This window comes from Nomascus leucogenys, chromosome 10 (assembly GCF_006542625.1).
Source record: "Nomascus leucogenys isolate Asia chromosome 10, Asia_NLE_v1, whole genome shotgun sequence".
Classification (NCBI taxonomy): Eukaryota; Metazoa; Chordata; class Mammalia; order Primates; family Hylobatidae; genus Nomascus; species Nomascus leucogenys.
In genome coordinates this window covers 89,268,072-89,291,870 of record NC_044390.1, presented here as the reverse complement: position 1 = coordinate 89,291,870, position 23,799 = coordinate 89,268,072, and the positions used below count along the sequence as shown (strand labels likewise).

General features: G+C 47.5%; 1 protein-coding gene across 2 annotated transcripts in view; it reads right to left on the bottom strand.

Moving 5' to 3' along the window:
• Nucleotides 1-23,799, bottom strand: part of MLXIP (MLX interacting protein) — a 67,799-nt gene that overhangs the window by 43,233 nt on the left and 767 nt on the right. The window lies entirely within an intron of this gene.

Sequence of the window (23,799 nt, the reverse complement as noted above, 5' to 3'; positions counted from 1 at the left end):
ATTGGACCCTCTTAAATAACACTAGTGGGACTATTAATTGGTACCACATGCTTTTTGTAACAGCTTTATTGGAATATAGTTCACATACCACACAGTTCACTCATTTCAAGTGTACAATTTGGCCAGGCCGGTAGCTTACACTTGTAATCTCGGCACTTTGGGAGACCAAGGCAGAAGGATCACATGAGCCCAGAAGTTACAGACCAGCCTGGGCAACACAGCAAAACCCTGTCTCTACAAAAAAAAAAAAAAAAAAAAAAAAAAATTAGGCCGGGCACAGTGGCTCACACCTGTAATCCCAACACTTTGGGAGGCCAAGGCGGGAGGAGCATAAGGTAAGGAGTTCAAGACGAGCCTGACCAAGATGGTGAAACCTTGTCTCTACTAAAAAAAAAATATACATACAAAAATTAACCGGGTGTGGTGGTGGGCACCTATAATCTCAGCTACTTGGGAGGCTGAGGCAGAGAACTGCTTCAACCCGAGAGGCAGAGGTTGCAGTGAGCCAAGATCGTGCCACTGAACTCCAGCCTGGGCGACAGAGCGAAACTCTGTCTCAAAAAAAAAAAAGGCCAGGTGCGATGGTTCATGCCTGTAATCCCAGCACTTTGGGAGGCCAAGGCAGGTGGATCACAAGGTCAGGAATTCAAGATCAGCCTGGCCAACATGGTAAATCCCCGTGTCTACTAAAAATACAAAAATTAGCTGGGCATGGTGGCGGGCGCCTCTAATCCCAGCTACTCAGGAGATTAAAGCAAGAGAATCACTTGAAACCAGAAGGCGAAGGTTGCAGTGAGCCAAAATCGTGCCACTGCACTCCAGCCTGGGTAGAAGAGCGAAACTCTGTCTCAAAAATAAATACATACATACATACATATAAAATTAGCCAGGTGTGGTGGTGTGCACCTGTAGTCCCAGCTACTTGGGAAGCCAAGGTGGGAGAATGCCTTGAGCCTGGGAGGTTGAGGCTGCAGAGAGCCGTGATCATGCCACTGCACTTCAGCCTGGGTGACAGAGCAAGACCCTGTCTCAAAAAGTAGTGTACAATTCAATCGTGTTTCATATATTCAGAGAGCTATGCAACTGCCATCACAACTTTAGAGCATTTAAAAGAAATGCCCACACTCTTTAGTTACTCCACTTCAACCCTAAACAACTATCGATCCACTTTCTGTCTCTATATGAACACATATTCTGGACATTTCATATTTCATATAAGTGGAATCATATAATATGTAACCGTTTGGGATTGACTTCTTTCCCTCTGCGTCATGTTCTCAAGGCTCATCCATGTTGTAGCATGTGTCAGCATTCCATTCCTATTTGCCACTGAATAATATTCCTATGTACGGATATATCACATTGTTTAATCCATTCATCAGCTGGTGGACATTTAGATTATTTCCAACTTTTGGCTGTTATGAGTAATACTTCTGTGAACATCTGTGTACAAGTTTTTGTAGGAACTATATTTTCATTTCTCTTGGGGAGATTCTTAGGAAGGGAATTGCTAGGTCACATGGTAACTCCATGTTTAACGTGTTGGGGAGTTGCCAGACTGTTTTCCACAGCGGCTGCACCATTGTACATTCCATCAGCACGCAGAGGGAATGGATCTCCATGCTCTCCCACACTTTCCACAGGCTAATGCTGTGAAGTAGCCTCTTATTGTGGTTTTGAGCTGTATTTCCCTAATGATTAATGGTATTAAACATCTTTTCACATGTTTATTGGCCATTTGTATATCTTCTTTGGAAAAATGTCAAGTCCTTTGTCCATTTTTTAAATTGGGTTATTTGGTTTTTTTTTTAATTTGTAGAATTCTTTATATATTCTAAATATAGATCTTTTAATAGAGATATAATTTGCCAATATGTTCTCCCATTCTAGGGGCTGTCTTTTCTAATTAATACAACTTTTGAAAACTACTCTTGCAGTGTATATCAGACTTTAGTGTGAATACTTACTTTTTGTAGTTTCACTTTTAAGAATATATCTCAAGGAAATAATTTAAGAAGTGTAATGAGATGAGCTATAAACAAGGATAGTCATCAAAGGACTATTTAACTGAATCACAGCCCTTACCTCACACCATACACAAATATTAACTCAAAATGGTTCACATCCTAAATGTAAAAGCTAAAACTATAAAACTTCTTGAAAAGAACGGCTGGGTGCGGTGGCTCAAGCCTGTAATCCCAGCACTTTGGGAGGCCGAGGCGGGCGGATCACGAGGTCAGGAGATCGAGACCATCCTGGCTAACAGGGTGAAACCCCGTCTCTACTAAAAATACAAAAAATTAGCCGGGCGTGTTGGCGGGCGCCTGTAGTCCCAGCTACTTGGGAGGCTGAGGCAGGAGAATGGCGTGAACCCCGGGAGGCGGAGCTTGCAGTGAGCCGAGATCGCGCCACTGCACTCCAGCCTGCGGGACAGAGCAAGACTCTGTCTCAAAAAAAAAAAAAAAAAAAAAAAGAAAAGAATACAGGAGAAAAATCTTACAGGCCTTGGATTGGCAAAGATTTCTTAAACACAACACAAAAAGCATGAAAAGAAAAAAAAAGACAGATATATTAGACTTTCTCAAAATTAAAAACTTTTGTTCTTCAAAAGACAACTAAAAATGATACTGCAGGTCTATTTTTACCTACATGGGCACAGGAAAAAAAAAAAAAAAAAAGCAAAGTGACAAAACAACAGGGTGTAACTCTAAGAGCAGTTTTCCAAGGCTCTTTTCTTCCTGTCTTTCCGAAATGTCTGAATCCTACATTTGACCATGAGCATGCACCTCTATGTGATGAGGGAGGAGGAAGGAAAAGAACTTCCACAGAATGATTTCCTCTTGGCAAAGGGGAAGAAGTGAATGTCCATCTCATAATTGGCAAAAAGTAAAATTTAGTTAGCCCAGGGACGCAGTCTGCCCTGTTGATTGAGTTTACTTATTTGCCAGATTTCAAAAATGAGAATACATTATAATTTTTTGAAGAGTTTAGGATCTTTGCCTTTTCACAAGATTTGCAGATAATTTCTATAACACATACAAGTTAATCTGGTAAACAACATTCACTGATGTAACTGGCTAATAACTGGCTAATAATGGCTTCGGAGTATTCTGTAAAAGGAGTCTGTATGTATACCATTATCTCACAATTATCTGGAGCTTTAGTTTTCCAGAAGTAAGTAAAAGTAATTCAAGATAGATAACAAAGGTCTGTGCACTTGACTCAGAGTCTCTAAACCCTCACTAAGTTAATTACCCCTATTTTACACTCAATTTAGCAAGTTATGCAAACCAATAGAAAATGGGAGACACCAGACAAAAAGGGAAACTCACCGCTGAGCAAGTGACAGCCAACAGCCTAGAGGAGACGATCATTCAATTTGAAAACCTAACTCATGAGAAAGTCTGGGACTGCTGAACAGAGAATTCAATATACCTTAGCAATGGAAGATTACCACAATAATGTAATAAATAATATTCAAAAATATGTTTCTAAATAATCAAAAGTTATGTTCAATATGTTCAAGAAAGCAGCAAAAATGAGTATGCATTTGAGACAGATCTCTACTTCCCATTAAAAATGGTTAATTTTGTAAAAGAGATGATTAAACAAAATAAACGGTGATCTAGAAAACTGGTTAGTATCAAAGGAAGCTCTATTCCTTAAGAGAGGGGCAAATTAGGTATTTTTGCAAACACATTTTAATAGCAAGCCAACCTTAATCCCATAAAACTCAAAGGACTGACCTAAAGAAGTCATTTTAGATCCATTCACAGATTCTTCTGTGCTCCTCAAATGGTACCACAGAGGTGCTTCCCAAATCTGTCTGAATAACTAACCCTGTAGATAAGGTCATTTCATCTTGCCACCTGACCACCCAGCTCTGTCCACCAGGTCTACACTCCTCCTGCACTGCAGCTCCATCTTTGAGAAAAAAACACTTGAACTTGGCTGTCTGGGGCAGAGACCTGACATGTTTTTGCACTCTGCATTTCCTCCTTCCTGGCTCTTCAAATGTCGGGGTATAACCACACTGCACTTGGAGAGCTATTGATTCAAATGCAGATAAACGAAGTTCCTGACTTGGGGAGGAAATGGAGTCTCCATCTTCTCACTACAAATACCTTTCCATGTGAGCCGCCTCCACCCTCCCACCCACCAAGGGAGTTCTCCTAATGCCCTAAACTCCTTCAGGGCTGGGATTTCCACAAATATATTTGGATATGAGGAATATTCCACATATAGCCACACCAATAGGAAACCAAGGAGGCGCAGAGGTAGGACAATGCAACCTAAGTTGGTATCAGAAAGCCAAAGCCCTGAGGCTCTGCTCCTCCCCTGAGGGAGTTCAGCAGAGGAACTGTTCTCTCTTGCTGGTTATTTGTAGCCTGAGGCATCATACAAATGATAGGGACAGACATCAGACCAAAAAGGTCGTTGGGGAAATCAGCCGGGGCTGCAGGGACAGCAGGTGGGGAACCTGACCAGAGCAGGTAGTCTCATGTCTGGAACAGGCAAGGGCCAAGTGAGGCTGGGGCCACCAGCACGCAGCATGATGCCTGGAACTGCAGTGCCCCCAGGGCATTACCAAGAGGCAAGACTGGCTGCAACAGCTGGGGTCCAGGATGCCCAGTGGACCAAGAGACAGCAATCTGCTCTGCAACAGTTTGGTTTTTGTGTTTGTTTGTTTTGGGGTTTTGTTTTGGTTTGGTTTTTTTGGAGACAGGGCCTTGCGCTGTTGCCTAGGCCAGCTGAAGTGCAGTAGCACGATCATGGTTCACTGCAGCCTCAAACTTCCCAGCTAACGCCATCCTCCAACTTCAGCCTCCCAAGTAGCTGGGGCCACAGGCACATGCCACCATGCCTGGCTAATTTTTTAAATAATTTTTGCAGAAGATCTTGCTATGTTGCCCAGGCTGGTCTTACACTCCTGGGCTCAAGTGATCCTCCCGCCTTGACCTCCCAAAGTGCTGGGATTACAGGCGTGAGCCACCACGCCCAGCTGCTCTGCAGTAGTTAACTCACTGCCCGAAGATGCTGTTCTCGCTGCTCCTGCTGAGCAGGGAGGCAAAGGGAAGCGGTTTCTCCTCTGGAACCAGTGGTCCTCCTCGCAGCCCACCCCCAGGATCAGCAGCAGAGGTGGAAAAAGAGAAGCCAATTTCAGAGCACCGGAGCAACGCAAAGCACACCAACTGGCACTTTATTCAAAACAATGATGGCTTTGTCAAGCACAGCCCAAGAGCCAGTTGAAAAACCTGCCCTTCCCTCCTAATTTCTACCCTCAAGTCCCCGTGACTTTGACTTTGAGGCACCATGTTAAAAAGGAGGAAAAAAATTACACAGAAACCAACATCAGCCAACCCATGTGATCTGACCGAAGGCAGGCCAGCTGGCCTTCCAGGATGACACATCGCTGGAGCTGGCTGTTCTGCAGCCATGGGTCACCTACTGGGCAGCTCAAGCTCCCAGGACACATTTAAGTCTCACTGATATATTTCCAGTGATTCCAGCCAACAAAGAACAAAGAGCTGAAACACAGCGCTGCTGTGTCAATCTTCCAGTCGTCTGGGAGGGCAGCACACCCCAACCTCAATCTGAGCTGCTCAGCGGGGGTGGCTGTTCCCCATCTTTCCAAGAACCTAAAAGCTGCTGCCCCAGGGCCCTCTAGGACAACAGAAAGAAAATCTCTCTGTGGGGAACAAGTAGGGGGCACCGGAAGAACAGATGACAGAATTTCTCACACCACACCCTGCCCTGCTCGCTTCATCCCTATTTTACCAATCAGGGTCAGTCATCTCCAACACCCCACAAACACACCCATAGCTCCAAGGAGCCAGCAACAAGCACACAAACAAAGATAAGCAAACAAACTTATCAGGCGCAGTGCAGCTGGCTCCACACAGGCCCTGCCAGCTCCTCTGCAAATACAGTCTCTGGTAGGCTGCCCTGAGAAGGATCTGAAGGAGGCCGTGCATAGTACCGGTGAGCTTACCTACCTGCTGGCTCGCAGTACTGTGGAAGGCCAAGGCCAAGGCCAGGCCAGAGCCGAGCTGCTAACTGGGCTCTTTGCTTCCCTATGGACAAAGCCTTCTGCCAAGGTTTCTCGTGGGGGGGAAAAAAACCCCGTGGATTCCAAAACTAAAGGGAAACAGAGACTGGCCCAATAGATAAGGGAGCAGCCTGGGAGAGTAGGGAGCTGGGAGCAGGCATTCCACCAGGCCAGGAAATGGAGCCCTCAGTAAGGAGCTCTCAGCAAGAACACAGCAGGGGGATGGCGGGCAGTGTGGGGACACCGGCCTTCACACAGCTGGGCCTGAGCAATTTTAATTAATTAATTAATTAATTTTTTTTTTTTTTAGAGGCAGGGTCTCACTCTGTTACCCAGGTGGGAGTGCAGTGATCATAGCTCAGCAGCCTCCAACTTCTGGGCTCAAGAGATCCTCCCACCTCAGCCTCCTGAGTAGCTGGGACTACAGGTGTGAGCCAACACATCTGGCTAATTTTTTAGTTTTTGTAAAAATAGGGTCTCGTTATGTTGCCCAGGATGATCTGGAACTCCTGGGTTCAAGTGATCCTCCCACGTCAGCCTCCCAAAGTGCTGTGATTACAGGCGTGAGCCACCGAACCTGGCCCTGGTTATGTTTTAAAACTGAGGCTGGGTGCAGTGGCTCACACCTGTAGTGAGGTCAGGGTGACAGGATCGCTTAAGCACAGGGGTTCAAGGCTGCAGTGAGCTGTGATCACACCACTGCACTCCAGCCTGGGTGACAGAGCGAGACCCTGTCCCCCCCAAAAAAACACCCATAACCAAAGTCCTCATGCCTTCGGCCAGCAGCTCCTCTGCCGAGCACTCTTCCAACAATGCAAGTGTTAGGACAGACAGACCCACGGAAGCACCACAAGCAAGCAGCTGAGAAGCAAGGCTGCCAAGCCAGAGAGTGGCATCTCCGGACTCAATCTGACAAAAAATACTTAAATCATTTTTCAGAGCGTTGAGTCAGCTCTTCCTTCCATGTACCAAGTCATTCCCCAGTTTTGTAACTCGCAGGGACATGCATCTGCAGCATTCCAGTTCCACGTGAGAGCTCACGCCAGCTGGGGGGACTCACACCTGGAATCATAACTTTCACAGAGCCTTGCTCTCCTACCTCAGGCACAACAAACAGCCAAGGGCAGGAGTCACCTCGGGGACACTGCAGTCACAGCCTCGGGGGTCTGTCAGCAGAGCGCCACAAGGCATGCAAGCTGCGGCATCAGTCCTGCGGGCATGTTGCTGACTGTGTGTTCTACCCCTGCCCCACAGCAGGCTGCTGCACAAACGTGAAAGCGCAGGAGCTTTCAGTCCTGGACTCAGAAGAAACAGGCCACCGTTCAGCTCCGCGCCTGCTGACCACCATTCCCCTAGACACGCCTGTCCTGGGAGGGTGGGACAGTGGGACAAGGAGGGGTGCCTAAAGTGGTGATAAGAATTGCTGCCATTTTTAGAGACTTGAAAGCTTCCCAGGGTAAAGGCTCCTGTCAGGAAGGAGGAGGAAGCAGAGATATTTTCAGAGAAAGTAACCAACCAGGAGTATGAAAACAGATGAATGGAACAGGGGCCCAGAAACACGGGAGGGGTTACCAAAAACACCAGGGAAATATTCTCAGTGATCAACAGAGAGAGAGAAAATAAACAGTAGTACACTCACACAATGAAATACTATCCAGCCACTAAGGAACACTGCAGAAGCCAGGTGTGGCGGTGCACACCTGTGGTCCCAACTACTCAGGAGGCTGAGGCGGGAGGATTGCTTGAGCCCAGGAGTTCAAGGCTGCAGTGAGCTATGATCACACATTTGCAGCCCAGCCTAGGCAACAAAGTGAGACCTATCTTTAAAAAATAAAAAATTGCAGATGGATATTTTGTGGCTTGGAGGGATGTTCACGCTCTGTTAAATGGAAAAAATACGTGGTGGCCCAAGCCTGTAGTCCCAGCTACTCGGGAGGCTGAGGGAGAAGAATCGCTTGAACCAGGGAGGCAGAGGTTACAGTGAGCCAAGATCGCGCCACTGCACTCCAGCCTGGCGACAGAGCGAGATTCTGTCTCAAAAAAATAATAATAATAAAAATAAAAATAAGGAAAAAATATATATACTCACCATGCAAAAAATAAAAATAAAAAACAAGGTCTATAAGGATAAACACTAGAGAACTGACAAGTTATCTCTGGGTGTTGTAATTTTTACTTCTTTCCTTTAGCTTTACCTATATTTCTGATTTTTCTATGATAATTTGAAATGCAACTTGAAAAGAAAAGGTTAACTTTAATTTTAAAATGTAAAAAAAAAGCTATACTATGAACACAGAGAAATAACAATGAGTAAAATCTGCAAGGAGGCCTGAAAGATGTAGACAAATTCCAAAAAGTAAGGTCCTAAGCTTTAAAGAATTCCCCAACTTTTCAGCAAACATGTCTCCGCAGAGGAAGCACTGTGTCGCGGATAAATACGAACGCTATTTGAATCTGGATTAGAGGCCTATGCTAAGGCACTTAAGAATCATAAAGCTACTTGCCAACACCTTCCCAAATCAGATCCAAAAGCCAGATCCAGGAATCTTCAGGAACCTGTGCAAAGCGGCTACACAAGCAGTAAGTGTGCATGTGTGTGAGTGTGAACTGCAAACACACACCCACACCCCAACATACCACACACCCCAACACACCCCACACACACTGCACACACATACCCACACATCCCACACACAAACCAACACACACACAACACACCACACACTCACCACACACCACCACACCACACACACAGACACCACACACACATACCCACACCCCCACACACCAACACATACCAACACCCACACACACACACCACCACACCACATAGACACCACACACACATTCCCACACACCCCACACACACCACACACAACACACCAACACCACACCACACAGACACCGCACACACATACCCACACATCCCACAAACACACCAACACACCAATACACCACACACACATCACACACCAACACCACAGACAACGCACACACATACCCACACACTCCCCATACATACCACACACACACCAACACCACACACACCAACACCACACCATACAAACACTGCAAGCACACACCCACACACCCCACACACACCCACACCCACACCACACCCAACACCACACCACACCCACCACACCACACCACACACCACACACACTGCACACACACCACACACCCACCACACCACAACACCACCACACCCACACACCACACACCACACCACACCACACACCCACACCACACAACACCACACCACACCACACACCCACACACACCAACACCACACACCACACACAACACCAACACACCCCACACAACACACACACAACCACACACACCATACACACACACACACCACACACACCCACACCACAACACACCACACACACACCCACCACACCACACCACCCACACACCACCACACACCCCACCCCCCCCCACACCCCACCCCACCCCACACCCCCACCCACCCCCACACCCACCACACCCCCCCCCCCCCCCCACCCCCACCCCCCCCCACCCACCCACCCCACACACCCCCCCACCCCACACACCACCCACACCACCCACCACCACACCACACACCCCACACACCAACACCACACCAACACCCAACACACACACACACAACACACCACACACCACACACACAACACCACACACACCACACACACTACACCACACCACACACCACACACACCCAACACACCCCCACACAACACACCCACACACCAACACCCAACACAGAACACACCACACACACATATCACACACACCACACCCACAACACACACACACACACACACCACACACCACACCACACACACCACACCACGCACCCAACACCCCCCCCCAACACACACACCAACACAACCCACACACACCACACACTCAACATACCACCACACACACCAACACACCCACACACACACCCCAACACCACACCACACACCACACACCACACACCAACACACACCACAACACCACCACCACCCACACCACAACACACACAACACACACACCACACCCACACCACACTGCACACACACCATACACCACACACACCTCACACATACCACACACCAATACACACCACACCCACCCCCACACACTACATACACCACACATCCCACACACCAACACACACCACACACCACACACCAACACACACAGCAAATACACCAACACACGCACACCACACACACCATACACACACACCACACATACACATACACAGACCACACCACACATACACACAACACACACATACCCACACCACACACCCCACACACCCCACCACACACACAAACACACCACACACACACCACCCCACACACATCCCACACACCAACACACATCACACACAACAACACATACACTGGGGAGGCAAAGCCGAAGATATGTAAATAACATAAAATGTGCAGGTCAGAAACTAAACAAGAGCCAAGACAGAGCCCTCCTCTGTCTAACTTAATGCTGTAATTTTGTTTCAACTCCGGCCAAATCAACTGTTTATAGAGTTCAAAGTATCGTCCCTTTCCCCCATCCCAAAATTACCCTATGCAAACAGTCCCACCTTAGTAAAGTATGGTGGTGATGCTGAGGGGTGATAGCTTAAAATGGAATGTAACCTATAGCCCAAGAATTTCACAAAATAGAGAATATACCCTCCGTTCCCAGAACAAGAATACTTAAAATCATCACCCTAGCTCCTCATAACTCAGAGTAACTGTCCCCTGGCACATGCATACCTCTGGGGTGTACCAGGCAGTCTTAGATTTGGTATTCAGAAGATTATGGTCCTGTGACTTTAAACAGAACAGGGCCAAGAAGGTAGACATAGTGTAAGAACACCTAAAAAAAATCTACCTTGACCGGGCTCAGTGTTTCACACCTGTAATCCCAGCACTTTGGGAGGCCATGGCAGATGAGTTGCTAGAGCCTGGGAGTTCAAGACCAACCTGAGCCACATGGCAAAACCCTGTCTCTACAAAAAATACAAAAATTAGCCAGGCATGGTGGTGCATGCCTTGTAGTCCCAGCTACTTGGGAGGCTGAGGCAGGAGGATAGTTTGAGCCCAGGATGTGGAGGTTGCAATGAGCTGAGACTGCACCACTGCACTCAGTCTGGGTGACAGGGAGAGATCCTGTCTCAAATTAAAAAAAAAGAAAAGAAAAGAAAAAAAAAAGGAAAATATATTTCTGGTGCCAGAGCCGTTCTGTGGCAAACAGCACACCGCCTTCATCGCTTAGGCCAAGACTCACTTCTAAACCAGATTCAATCTAGATTAAACTCACACCCCCAGAATACCTAATAGCTGAATTCAGACCTTAAATCCAGATTTCCTCCAGTTTTTCAAATATGTCGAATCGCATAACACTAGGCTCACATTCCCACATGGCAAGAATCACCTGAAGTTGAGTGATGGCTGCTCTTTCAGCAAACACTCTGTAGTTCACCACCACAGTCTCCACTACTCCCTACTGCCTGTCACTGAGACCAAGTCAACTGCAGTTTATGCTTACAGTTTCCATAACAAAGAGAGATTTCTCCATAACCATGACTTTATGAAAAGGAGGAAAATAAAGAACAGAAAAGGTCTTTTTAGCCTTACAGATATCCTATTTCCTGGCCCTTGTGAGCATTTAAGTTTATGACCCTTGACCCAGATAAAAGAAGAAAAAGTATTTTCTTGTTTTGTTTTTTTAAACAGAGACAAGGTTTTGCCATGTTGCTAAGGCTGGTCTCAAACTCCTGAGCTCAAGCAATGCACCTGCCTTGGCCTCCCAAAGTGCTGGGACTACAGGCCTGAGCCACTGCACCTGGCCGTAAAGGTCTTAACAAACTAACTTTACAGAGAGTGATTTGGCAAGCTCTGGTGCAAGCTGGAGAAACCAATTCCCACGTCATCTTCAGTCTAGAAGGAATGCTCCAAGGAGGTCACTTTCCCAAACACTTCTCCACTTACTGTACACAGTAAAGATAAAGAATCATGGAATTTCTAGACACTGACATAGTTAAGATCTCCAAGATCATCTGATCTTGCACTTCCCGAGTCAGAATCCTAAAGATAATGTTGAAAATCAGAACTGTTTTCAATATTTTTTAAACAATAACAGCTTACTGAGACATAATTTACATACCATCAAAGTGACCCTTTAAAAGTGTTCAGTGGTTTTCAGTATATTCAGAGTTGTGTAACCATCGCCACCCTAATTTTAGAACATTTTCATCACAGCCTCAAAAAAAAAAAACCTATTAGCAGTGACTATCCATTTTCCCTTTCCCCAGCCCTTGGCAGCCACTGCTCTGCTTTCTGTGTCTATGAGTTTGCTACTCTAGGCCTTTCGCATCAACAGATCACATACGTGGTCTTTTGTGTCTGGCTTCTTTCACCTAATGCAGCGTTTCCAAGGTTCTTCCATGTTGCACATGCATCAGTACTTCATTGCAAAAGTTGTTTTCAATATTTTTTATTTTATTTCTGGGAAGATGGCTTCAGGTAGATCAATATTTTTAAAAGCATTTACTTGCTCATGATAAAGCCATGATGGTCATTCTTCAAACAAATGCAATTTTCCTAACATTTTATTAAGAAAATTTTCAAACATACAGGGAAAGTTGAAAGAACCGTACAATGAATACTCAAGTACCCACCACCTGAATTCTTAACAATTATAACCACTAAGCCATCTCTCCATCCATTAATCCATCTTATTTTGTTATGTGGTTTTTTTTGTTTTTTTTTTTTTTTTTTTGAGACAGAGTCTCACTCTGTTGCCCAGGATGGAGGGCAGTGGCGAGATCTCGGCTCACTGTAACCTCTGCCTCTCAGGTTCAAGAGATTCTCCTGCCTCAGCCTCCCGAGTAGCTGGGATTACAGGCGTGTGCCACCACACCAGCTAATTTTTTGTATTTTTGGTAGAGATAGGGTTTCACCATGTTGGCCAGGCTGGTCTCCTGACCTCAAATGATCTGTCTGCCTCGGCCTCGCTAAATACTGGGATTACAGGTGTGAGTCACCACACCCGGCTGGGTAAGGCTTATTTCATTCAACATAATGTTTCTGAGATTCATCCATGTTGTGGCATATACTGGTAATTTGTTTCTTTTTAAATTACTGAATGCACTTTGTTCCTAAGCTAATATCTTTCAAAAAAGAAAGCCATGGAAGAAGAGTAAGGTTGGTAACCATGACTCCAGTCTAACCCTCTCTCTCTTGCATCCTCCACCCTCATGGGCACCAAGACTTAGAGGAGCTAAGGGGCAGATGTTAACCAGTCGCACCACTGTCTTGTGGCTTCCAATCCCATCATCTTTCCACATACCTCACAGCCATTTCCTTCTTCTCATCCTGTAAGGAACTTCCTAGCTGATTCTATAAGAGCCTTATTATAGGAAATGGGAAGTCAACACCCGAATAACAAAGGTACTAGGTGTCTCCTCAAAAACATGTCAGTACAGCAAAATGTGGTACATCCAAAAAACTGAAGACTATTCAGCATTAAAATGAACTAAATACCTGATGTGTGCTACAACATGGATGTACTCTGGGGATCTTACTGAGGTGATGGAATGTCCCAGCACTGGGCTGTGACAATGACAGCACAACTAAAAAAAAAAAAATCACTGAACCTTACACTAACAATGGGTGCATTTTATGCTATGTAAATTACACTTACAGAAAGTTGTGTTAAAAAGAAAAAAGCCTGACTACAAACGGATGAAAGAGTTTTCTGCTTCAAGGCAGAGAAAGATCTGCTTGATAATTTAAAGACAAAAGAGGCAATTTAAAAGACCCTACTACTCAACTAGAAAACAGTTGTTTAAAACACCAAGCTAGGATAATTATATACTGTTTTAAGAATGCATTGAAAGCATTTCCTTTTAATAAATAAAAGGAATTTATTGATTCACTTTCTCTAAAAAGCTTAGTATCAAGCTATCTGGGTAGGTCCCAACTGCCAGTCTTAAAATGAGGCAGCCCATTGTGAACGGGCTGGTTAACCATGTGACCATGTAACCATATGAAGAGGTTCTTCAGGCTGTTCTGTTTTATTTGTTTGTTTGCTTGTTTGAGACAGGGTCTTGCTCTGTTATCCAGGCTGGAGTGCAGTGGTATGACTATAGCTCTGCAGCCTCCACTTCCTGGGCTCAAGGGATCCTTTTGCCCCAGCCTCCCCAGCAGCTGGGATTACACACACACACCACCACACCCGGCTAATTTTTTTTTTTTTTTTTGTAGAGAGGGGGGTCTCGCTACATTGACCAGGTTGGTCTCAAGCTCCTGGGCTCAGGCAGTCCTCCCGCCTCAACCTCCCATAGTGTGAGGTTACAGACATGAGCCACTGCACCCAGCCTCTTCAGGCTGTTCTTTAAAAAGCTAGAATACTGAGTCAATATCCGAAAGCCAGGCTAATTCCCCTACTTTCTATGTAAGAAGCTGTTTTTTTGTTTTGGTGACCGAATTTGCCTCATGGGAGCAGGGCAAACACGGCTGCCCTCCTTCCCTGCCCACAGGCCTAGAAGGAAGGAATAGTAACCAGCTTTCAAAGTGGATCGCCCACTCGCAGAATATTCCTCAACAGAGAAGCTGCTTTCCTCTCCAATGCCTGAAAACCGCCCCAGGTGGCTGCTTCTACCCACAGCCCCCTCTTTGTAGCAGCTGCTCCATCTTCTAGTAGGAGCTTTTACTGACTCCTCAGCCTTTCCTCTACACCACTGGGATTCTTCGTGCTTACTTCCGAGACATAAAGGCGGATGACATGGAATCCTGTTCCTAGAATTCTTTCTCCAGATTCTGGAGCCCCTTCTGGAGCTACCAAAATTACCCCTTCTCTACTGCCTCCTTCTAGAAGATTTTTCTGACAGTGCAGTCAACTCCCAAATACATCAAGAATGCTGGGCTTGGAGAGGTCTCTAGGGTATTCAAAGCAGACAGTATTTCTCCAGCACCACCAGACTCAGCTGAGCAGAAACAGCCCGCAGGAGGTGCATATTCCACGCTACTCAGAACGCAAGCTCCAAACTCCAAAGCCTCCCCTGGAGAGGGACAGCAGACGGGGAGGGGCAGGGGAGCAAGAAGAAACCCAGGGCACCTGGGTAGGGCAAAGTAGGCGGCTGTGATGCCCATCACACTGACAGCCCTCAGCCCTTCTCAGAGAAGCTGCCCGCCCGCGGCTCTGGCTGACCGGGCAGCCCCCGGGCAGCCGAGCTTTGTGCACTGTGGTGTCCTCAGCGTGACATACCCCAGCTTCTCAGCTGACTGCTCCTTCCCCAGCCTTCTTCATTTCAGTAATGGCCCCGGCTGCTCAGGCCAAACCTCAGAGTCACTGTTGATTCCTTTCTTCCTTTCATCTGCCAGGTCCAATTCACCAGCAAGTCCAAAAACCACCCTGAATCCAGCTCCTCACCACCTTACTGCTACCGTCCTAGTCTGAGGCTGGAGCTCCACAACCGCCCAACTGGTAGCCTCGCTCCTGCTCTCACCCTCCCTAGACCCGTCTCCTGTAGACTGGCCCAAGCCGCCCTGTGGAGATAAACCAGTACTCCCCAGTGCCACCAAAACCATCTCCTAACTTCCTACCCTGGCCCACAAGGCCCCTTGCCTCTTCTATCTTACCTCCTGCCACTCACTCTTGCCCTCAACATTCTGGCCACACCGGCCTTCTTTCTAACCTTGCCACGAGCCAAGCTCATTCCAGCGAGGGCCTCTGCCTGGGCCTCTTCCTGCACCTGGAACGACCATCGTGCCTGGCTCCTACTTGCCACTTAGGTTTCAGAGTTCACCCAGAAAGGTCACCTCCCCCAGAGGACTTCTCTACCCAGCCTAAAGTAGCCACCCACCCTCCCCAGCCCCAGCACTCTCTAGCCTTCATCTTCTTTCTATTCTTGCCTGCACTCACAATATAAGACCTGATGTGCTGACAATCCCCCTACTAGCATGGAAGTCCCATGAGGGGAGAGGACTAACCCGCCTTGCTTACCACTGTATCCCCAAGGGCTAGAACCGTGCCTGCACACAACAGGGTGTGCCTGATTGATACTTCTGGAGGGAAAAAGCATTCGTGCTGGGGCCGCCAAACCCAGATCATAGCCAGCCTCATGCTCTGGGGCCCCGCCAGCCAGGCTCCCTCTCAATTAGCCTTCATGGGGCTAATTCAATTAGACAACCGCCAAGAGTGTTGATGGTCCCAGGAAGCTCATAGCGAGGTCCATATGTGAGACACAGGCCCCGGCAGGCTCAAGTTGGGCGGATCCAGAAGCTCCCAGGAGCAGAGCTTTGTACCAGAAAAGAAACAGGGTGGTGGGTGACAGCCAGTGGCAGCGCAAGAAGCAGGGCTGCAAAGACGGCAGGGCTGGCCTGTGAGAGCCAGTCTCTTCAAGGCGTCTGGCTGGACAGTGAAGAAGAGCATCTCCCCTGCGGGGGACCTAGCACTGCCTGGAACCCAGGACCAGTCTCCACTGAAATCGGCCAGTCCTTGCAGTCCTGGAATTAGCATGAGGTGACCAGCACCCTCATTCCACAGGCCAGCACGAGGGTCCCTGATCCACGCGGTCAGAGAACTCTGCCAAAAGCACACACCCTGTGGCCTGAATTCTAATCACTGACAAGAGAACTCCAACAAAACACAGAAAGTAATCACCTAAGACACTGGCTATCTGGACTGCACATTTTATACCCAAGAAGTAATTTGACTCTAGGGAATGAGAGCTCAGGCTCTCATCAGCCATCACATAAATCCTTTTAAAAAAGAAAGATTAACTTTCTACAATACTCTATTATAGAAATTATACCAGGGACAAGGATCCACTTTACAAACCTTTCCTTTTATAACCAGGGCCCACCTATCACTAGATCCCCTCGCTGGTGCCGAGGACCCACGGCATAGCTCAATCTTAAGCCCGGGGTGGGCTCCTCTGCTCTCCTGTGGTGGGAAAAGAGTGAAGATGAGTTTCCTGCTGTCACTGTAACAAATTACCACAAACCTAGTGGCTTAGAACAACAGACTTTATGATTTTACAGTTCTAGAGGTCAGAGGTCTGATTTGGGTCTCACAAGATTCAGCAGGGCTGCGTTCTTCCCAGAAGCTCTGGGGAAGAACCCATCCCCTCGCCTTTTCCAGCTCTGAGGGGCCCATATTCCCAATCCTGTGGCTTTCCTCCATCTTCAAAGCTGCCAACAGCAGCTGATGTCCTTCCTCCGCTGCTCACTCTCTGGTTCTCTCTTTGATTCCCTCTTAATTTTAAGGACCCCTGTGATTACACCAGGCTCACTCAGACAATCCAGATAATCTCCCTATTTTAAGGTCAGTAGACCAGCAACCTTAATTCCATCTGTAACTTTAATTCGCCTTTGCCATATAACCTAGCGCAGTCACAGGTTCTGTAGATGAGGATGTGCACATCTTTGGGGGGCCATTAATCTGCCCACCACACCTGTCCAAGCAAGCCACAATACGAACACCATCCAGCAAAAGCACTTCTCTTGTTGTCCCACTCCACGCCAATGTCCCCTAAAGCACCGTTCCACAAAGGTTTTGTCTCTGCAGAGCTCAAGATAAACACAATTCACTTAACTTGTTAGCTTGCAAGTAGGAAAAGAAAAACAGACAAACAAACAAACAAAAAAACAGCCTGACCAACACGGTGAAACCCCGTCTCTACCAAGAATACAAAAATTAGCCGGGCGTGGTGGTGTATGCCTGTAATCCCAGCTACTCAGGAGGCTGAGGCAGGAGAATGGCGTGAACCCAGGAGGCGGAGGTTGCAGTGAGCCCAGATCACGCCATTGCACTCCAGCCTGGGTGACAGAGCGAGACTCCATCTCAAAAAAAAAAAAATTTCGCTACAGATTATAAAGTTGGCTTCCAGGTCCCTGAGTGTCCCTTTCAATCCATCAGATGATTCTTAATCTCCTAGGATGTGCTGAAGCTGTTATGCTTAGCGGGGAAGTCAAAGGTGGAGACAGCAGGGATTCTGGTAAGCCGGGATCACATAATGACACAGGCCGAATGACATCAGGGCAGCTTCCAGGGGGATGTGATGTTCATGCACTCTGGGAAGCACAGGGTTTCGCCAGCAGGGAGGGCAGCCACTGAGAGACATGGGGTGGCCCGAGGCATCCACCTTCCCCATCTGGGTTTCCCCCTCTGGAGAGGAACTGGCATTTGCACTCTCCTCTAACAGAAGCCGGGCTTTTGTGGGCAGATAAGGTAGGTCACTTTTCTCCTAGAGACACTTTTCCGTGGACAAGCTGCGTAACCTCTCGGCAACACAGCTAATTAATGTCTGAGCTTTGGTTTTTTATTTTTTATTTACTTACTTATTTTTTAAAATGAGGATTCCACCACCACCTACCTGAGAGGGTTGTTGTGTGAGTTGCTTAAGATCATGTTAAGAGGCCGGGCACAGTGGCTCACACCTATAACCTCAGCACTTTGGGAGGCCGAGACCGGCGGATCACTTGAGGTCAGGAGTTCGAGACCAGCCTCGCCAACATGGCAAAATCCTGTCTCTACTAAAAATACAAAAACTTAGCTGGGCGTGGTGATGCATACCTGTAATCCCAGCTACTTGGAAAGCTGAGGCAGGAGAATCGCTTAAACCTGGGAGGCGGAGGTTGCAGTGAGCCAAGATCGCGCCACTGCACTCCAGCCTGGGTGACAAGAGCGAAACTCCATCTCAAACAAACAAAAAAAGGTCATGGAAAGAGAATGTGGAACATAATAAATGTTCAGTCTGTGTGAATTCTCTTTTCTTCTCCCACCCAGAAAATAACCTCCCTCCATCCTCTCCTCTAACCTCGTCACCTGGACTCTTTCCCCAAGTCTTCCTCCTCTTCCTCTCCTTCCTCCCCTTCCAGCATGTGGGCAATGAACCAACCAGCATCTACAAGCAATGGAAGTTTGGTCCCGCACCGCTAAAGCAGGGAGCACTGGGGACTGGGGCTTCCTGTTGGATAATGTAATCAGTAATCTTTGAGAGTCAACAGCGAAAGGGGAGATGCATATTAAACCCTGATGTCAGGAAAACAATCCGCACTGCTCCTGGTCATGTCAACACACACACACACACACACACACACACACACAATCTGGCTGAGACATCCTTCCCGGTAGTGTCACAAGACCTGGTCACAGTTATCACAGCTCTTACTAACTGTTCTATAACTGTCTATCTGTCCCCACGCCTAGCCTGTGAGCCCCTTGAGGAGAGAGGCTGTGTTTTTCATCTCTGCAGCCCCGACTCCCACCTCAGTGCACACCCTGCAATGGCGCACTATCTAATGGTTAAAGACTGAAGAACGAAGGAGAAGAAACACTGCTTATCTTTAGTATGACTGCAAAAGAGAAAAACCAATTTAGTATTTGCATGAAAGGTTTCCATTTACAACTGGTTAACTGTGCCTAGCATTAGACGGTACCTCTATCGAAAATTCAAAGTTTGGAGGACACAGCGCTCTAACCTTTAAGCCCTTGCTACTTCTTAAGTCTGGCATAGATTCCCGCTTTGATCAAGAATGAAGGGTTAGCTGGGCGTGGTGGCTCACGCCTGTAATCCCAGCATTTTGGGAGGCTGAGGCAGGCAGATCACCTGAGGGTGAGAGTTCGAGACCAGCCTGACCAACACGGAGAAACCCCATCTCTACTAAAAATACAAAATTAGTCGGGCGTGGTGGTGCATGCCTGTAATCCTTGCTACTTGGGAGGCTGAGGCAGGAGAATCACTTGAACTCAGGAGGTGGAGGTTGCAGTGAGCCGAGATCGCACCATTGCGCTCCAGACTGGGCAACATGAGCGAAACTCCGTCTCAAAAAAAAAAAAAAAAGAATGAAGGGTTACTATACAAAGCATTTGTGGAGGGGGCCACTTTTTAGAAACTTACATCCCAAGGCTATCTTACAAGCCCTAATTTAAGTCTCTCCAAACACCCACTTCTTAAACAGAAACCTATTTTCCAGAAACTGCTTATCTCTAAATACAGAAAAAGACTATCTCTTCCCCCCACCACCGGAAATATTCATACCAACGCTCCCTGAAATAAGGAGTTTCTAAAAAGGCAAAGAAATGGAACCAAAACCAACCACAAAAAGGTACACACTAGAAGTGTTCAGAATCTGTAGGTGGGGGCTGGGCACAATAGCTCACTCCTATAATCCCATGGCTTTGGAAGGCTGAGGTGGAATGACTGCTTAAGGCCAGGAGTTCAAGACCATCCTGAGAGGCATAGCAACACCCCATATCTACAAAAAATAAAAAATTAGCCAGGCACAGAAGTGCGTGCCCGCAGTCCCAGCTACTCAAGAGGCTGAGACAAGAGGACTGCTGGAGCCTGGGAGGTCAAGGCTGCAGTGAGCTGTGATCACATCACTATCCTCCAGACTGGGCAACAGAGCGAGACCCTATCTCAAAAAAAGGAAATTCTGTGTGGAGGATACACATGTGTGACATTCCTTACAGTGTTAAGAGGGCAAGAACCATGAACTATCTTCTACAATACATAGCTCCATTGTAGAGCCTCAGAAAGCACCCGGCCAAATCAAGAATGCTTCTATTTAGTATTTGTCAAGCAGGCATTGGAAAGCTCAGCTAAGACCCTGGTTAGATACACTATTTCCTTCAGTTCATAGATAAGACACGGGCTCCTCATAAATGTCAGATGAATGCAGATGCAGAACTAAAATTCTGCCATAACCCACTTGCTATGCGGAGCCCGTTAAACCCTCCTCTTGTGTGTTACTGGCCAGGCACTAGCCCCATTCCCAGCTCCACTCCCAGAGGTTATCCCTGCTGATCTTCACTTCCACCTTGCAAGGAAATGTTATCTTTCCCATTGAATAGCGTTCTGAGAATTCAGACAAGGTATGCTTAGGGATTTTTGCCATCATTTAACACCTGGTTTGCCTCGGGGAAAGGCAATCCCTTCTCTCCAAAATGTCCCAATAATTGAACACATGTTTCTGGACCAAATCAAGACCCTTCGGCACAGGGCTTCTCAGCAAAACAGAGTGAGAAGGACAAGGAATCCCACCTGCACGGTTCCCTACCCAGCAGGCCCTGGGCACACTCACATCCAAGTCCTCAAACACCCTGTTCCCCACCCAAAGTCAGCCCTGGGCAAAGACCCTTCAGGAGGTGAAGCCCTGCCAGTTCAGGAATGGATCACAGTCAGAATCCCTAGGCCACTTCTCAGGACTCGGTAAAAAATAACCACAACTTCCCCTGCACTTAGTTCCTCCCCAAAGAGCTGTCGAACCTCATCTGGAAACAGCTGGGAGGCAGCAGCTAACAGGAAATCAGACAACAAAAAAAAGCAGAGTGTACCGCGGAGAGTTAGACAGCTAGAACGAAGAGGCCAGGGGACAGACAGGAAGTTGAAGTTAGAAAGAACCTAGGCCAGAAACAGTCACACAGAAGAGGAGACCCAGCTGGCCTTCCTCAGCTCGGGCAGGAGGGGAGGACCCAGATAGCCGGCAGGGAAGGCACGAACCCCACCAGGATGGACGCCAGACAGGTTCTGAGGTTAAGCCTTCTTTCTGCCCTGCCCCCAATCCCTTTTTTCTTTCTTTCTTTTTCTTTTTTAGAGATGGGGGTCTTGCTACATTGCCCAGGCTGATCTTGAACTCCTTGGCTCAAGCAATCCTCCACCTCGGCCTCCCACAGTGCTGGGACTACAGGCATGAGCCACCACGCCCCGCGTTGCCTCCAATCTCAACCTTTCTTCCCTGAAAGCCAGGTAGCGGTCCTCACTAGGAGAGCTGGGGTCAGAAACTCACCTTCCTCTAGCTTCTTTCTGTGCCACAGACTACAGCCCAGACAACTGGTTTTGAGTCATTCGTCTGTCATCCATACCAAAGTTCTACACTGCCAACTAAATCCAGCGCTGGACAAACCAGCCTCACACAGACAAAGGGCATCTTCATGAGAAATGACTGGACAGATCCCATCCGAGGGCCTGTGGTGGTAGATCTCAGGTGGCCGACCTTAGGCAGCAGGAGACCTTAGGCACAGGGAAAAGCAGCGAAAGTGAGAGCCAAGAGAGCAAGGTAAGCTTCTTGCACCAAACTGATGGTGCATTTTGCAATCAAGAAAGTTAACTGAGCAATGGCCAGCTGCCAAAATATTTTTGAGAGAAATGAAAAAAAATGCCATTACTAAAATTATCTGGTGTTGTTTAATAAGCCTTTAGGTTATCCAAACAGAGTGCAAAGGGGAGACTGATTTAGTTTTCATTTAGCAGAGCTTACTTAGGTGAGACCTTTCCAGTCCATGCCCCCCGTGACTCATCCATTCTCTCCCTGTATATGTAGAAGTTTATATTAAAATAAAGAAGAGGATTACGTTTTCTTAATAAGATACATTCCAGTCTTTCACCTCGAGCTTTGTTTGAAAAGGCTCTCTCGAGGCATGGCATACGCTGCGATCCAGTCGGGTTTGATTCCAGTGGAACTGCTCAAAATCAGAGACTGGAGGGCACACAGGGCTGCAGCCCCAACACCATTTGTTTTTTAAAAAGCAGAACATCTTTACAGGCTCAGTGCCAGCTCAAACTGGCAAGACCAGAGAATCAGCAGAGACTGACCAATGTGCCGGGTAAGGGGGATGGGAGGAGGAGCTACGGGAACAGATCATCAGGGAAACCTTCAAGAGAGGAAATAGGGGTGTTTCAGGAACCTAACAAAGAACAAGTTGACTAATCGTTTATTCCAGGGACCGAGGCGGTGAGTGGGGTGCCATCTAGGGCTAAGTATCTAATATTTTAACTTCAGATAAAAGCATAACATTTAAACCTGGATATGCTTGGGGCTCACAGCTCTCTTAAAAAGGTGAGGTGAGAGGGGGCAAGATAGTCCTGCTCTTTTATTACGCTGTTTATGGAGTCTCCTAGGAAACTTCTCCCGAGATGCCTCCAGAGCAGCCCTAAGACAGCCCCCGCTAGTCCAGTTCCTAATGCAATAAGCTTAACTCAGCAGAGATCCCATCATGAGCTTTCTGCAGGGCCAAGCTGCTCAAGGCCGCTGCTGCCGGTCCAAAGAAGTTCTGTTGCACAGACAGAAAAGTTACCTGCAGCAAATACCTAATATTCATAGTGGGAAAGGGAGAGAGAGTGAAGAAGTGCTTTAATCTTTGAGGGCCAGGCATTTTCCGTGACTTGGAAAAGAGGAATATCTGCCCAGAGCCGAATCCACATGTCAGAATGGTGTCTGGGATGTCTGCCCTCAACAATGACATCTCCCTCATATAATGTTTCAGGACTGGCCAGAAAACCCTCCAACTTGCCAGAAGGACAGACTGCACCTCCAACAGCTGTGGCACCAAAAGTCTTCTTAGGAGGCACCCAAGGCCCTCCCGAGATGGGGGAGGGCCTCCCGACGAGGTTGTAAGGGGGCCAGCCTCCAGGTGCAGGGACACCTAACTCTGGCCAAGCACTGGAATAAGCAATTTACCTATCTCACTCCATCCCCACAACAGCCCCTTGGAGGCAGACACTACAGTCATTCCCCTTTTATAAAGGAGGAAACAGGCTCCGAGGTGTTACACAACCATTAAACAGCACAGCCAGTCTCCAGTCACCCCGAACAGGTGGTCCTGACCGCTGCTGGATATGGGGAAAACACACAAAGCGTTTGGAGGAAGGAGTCGACAGAGTCGGGTAACACAAGATGCAGCCAGTGTTTATACCTCTTCCTCGTCCAAGATCGGTGGCCCCAGGACACTGGAGGGGAGGGCCTGGATGG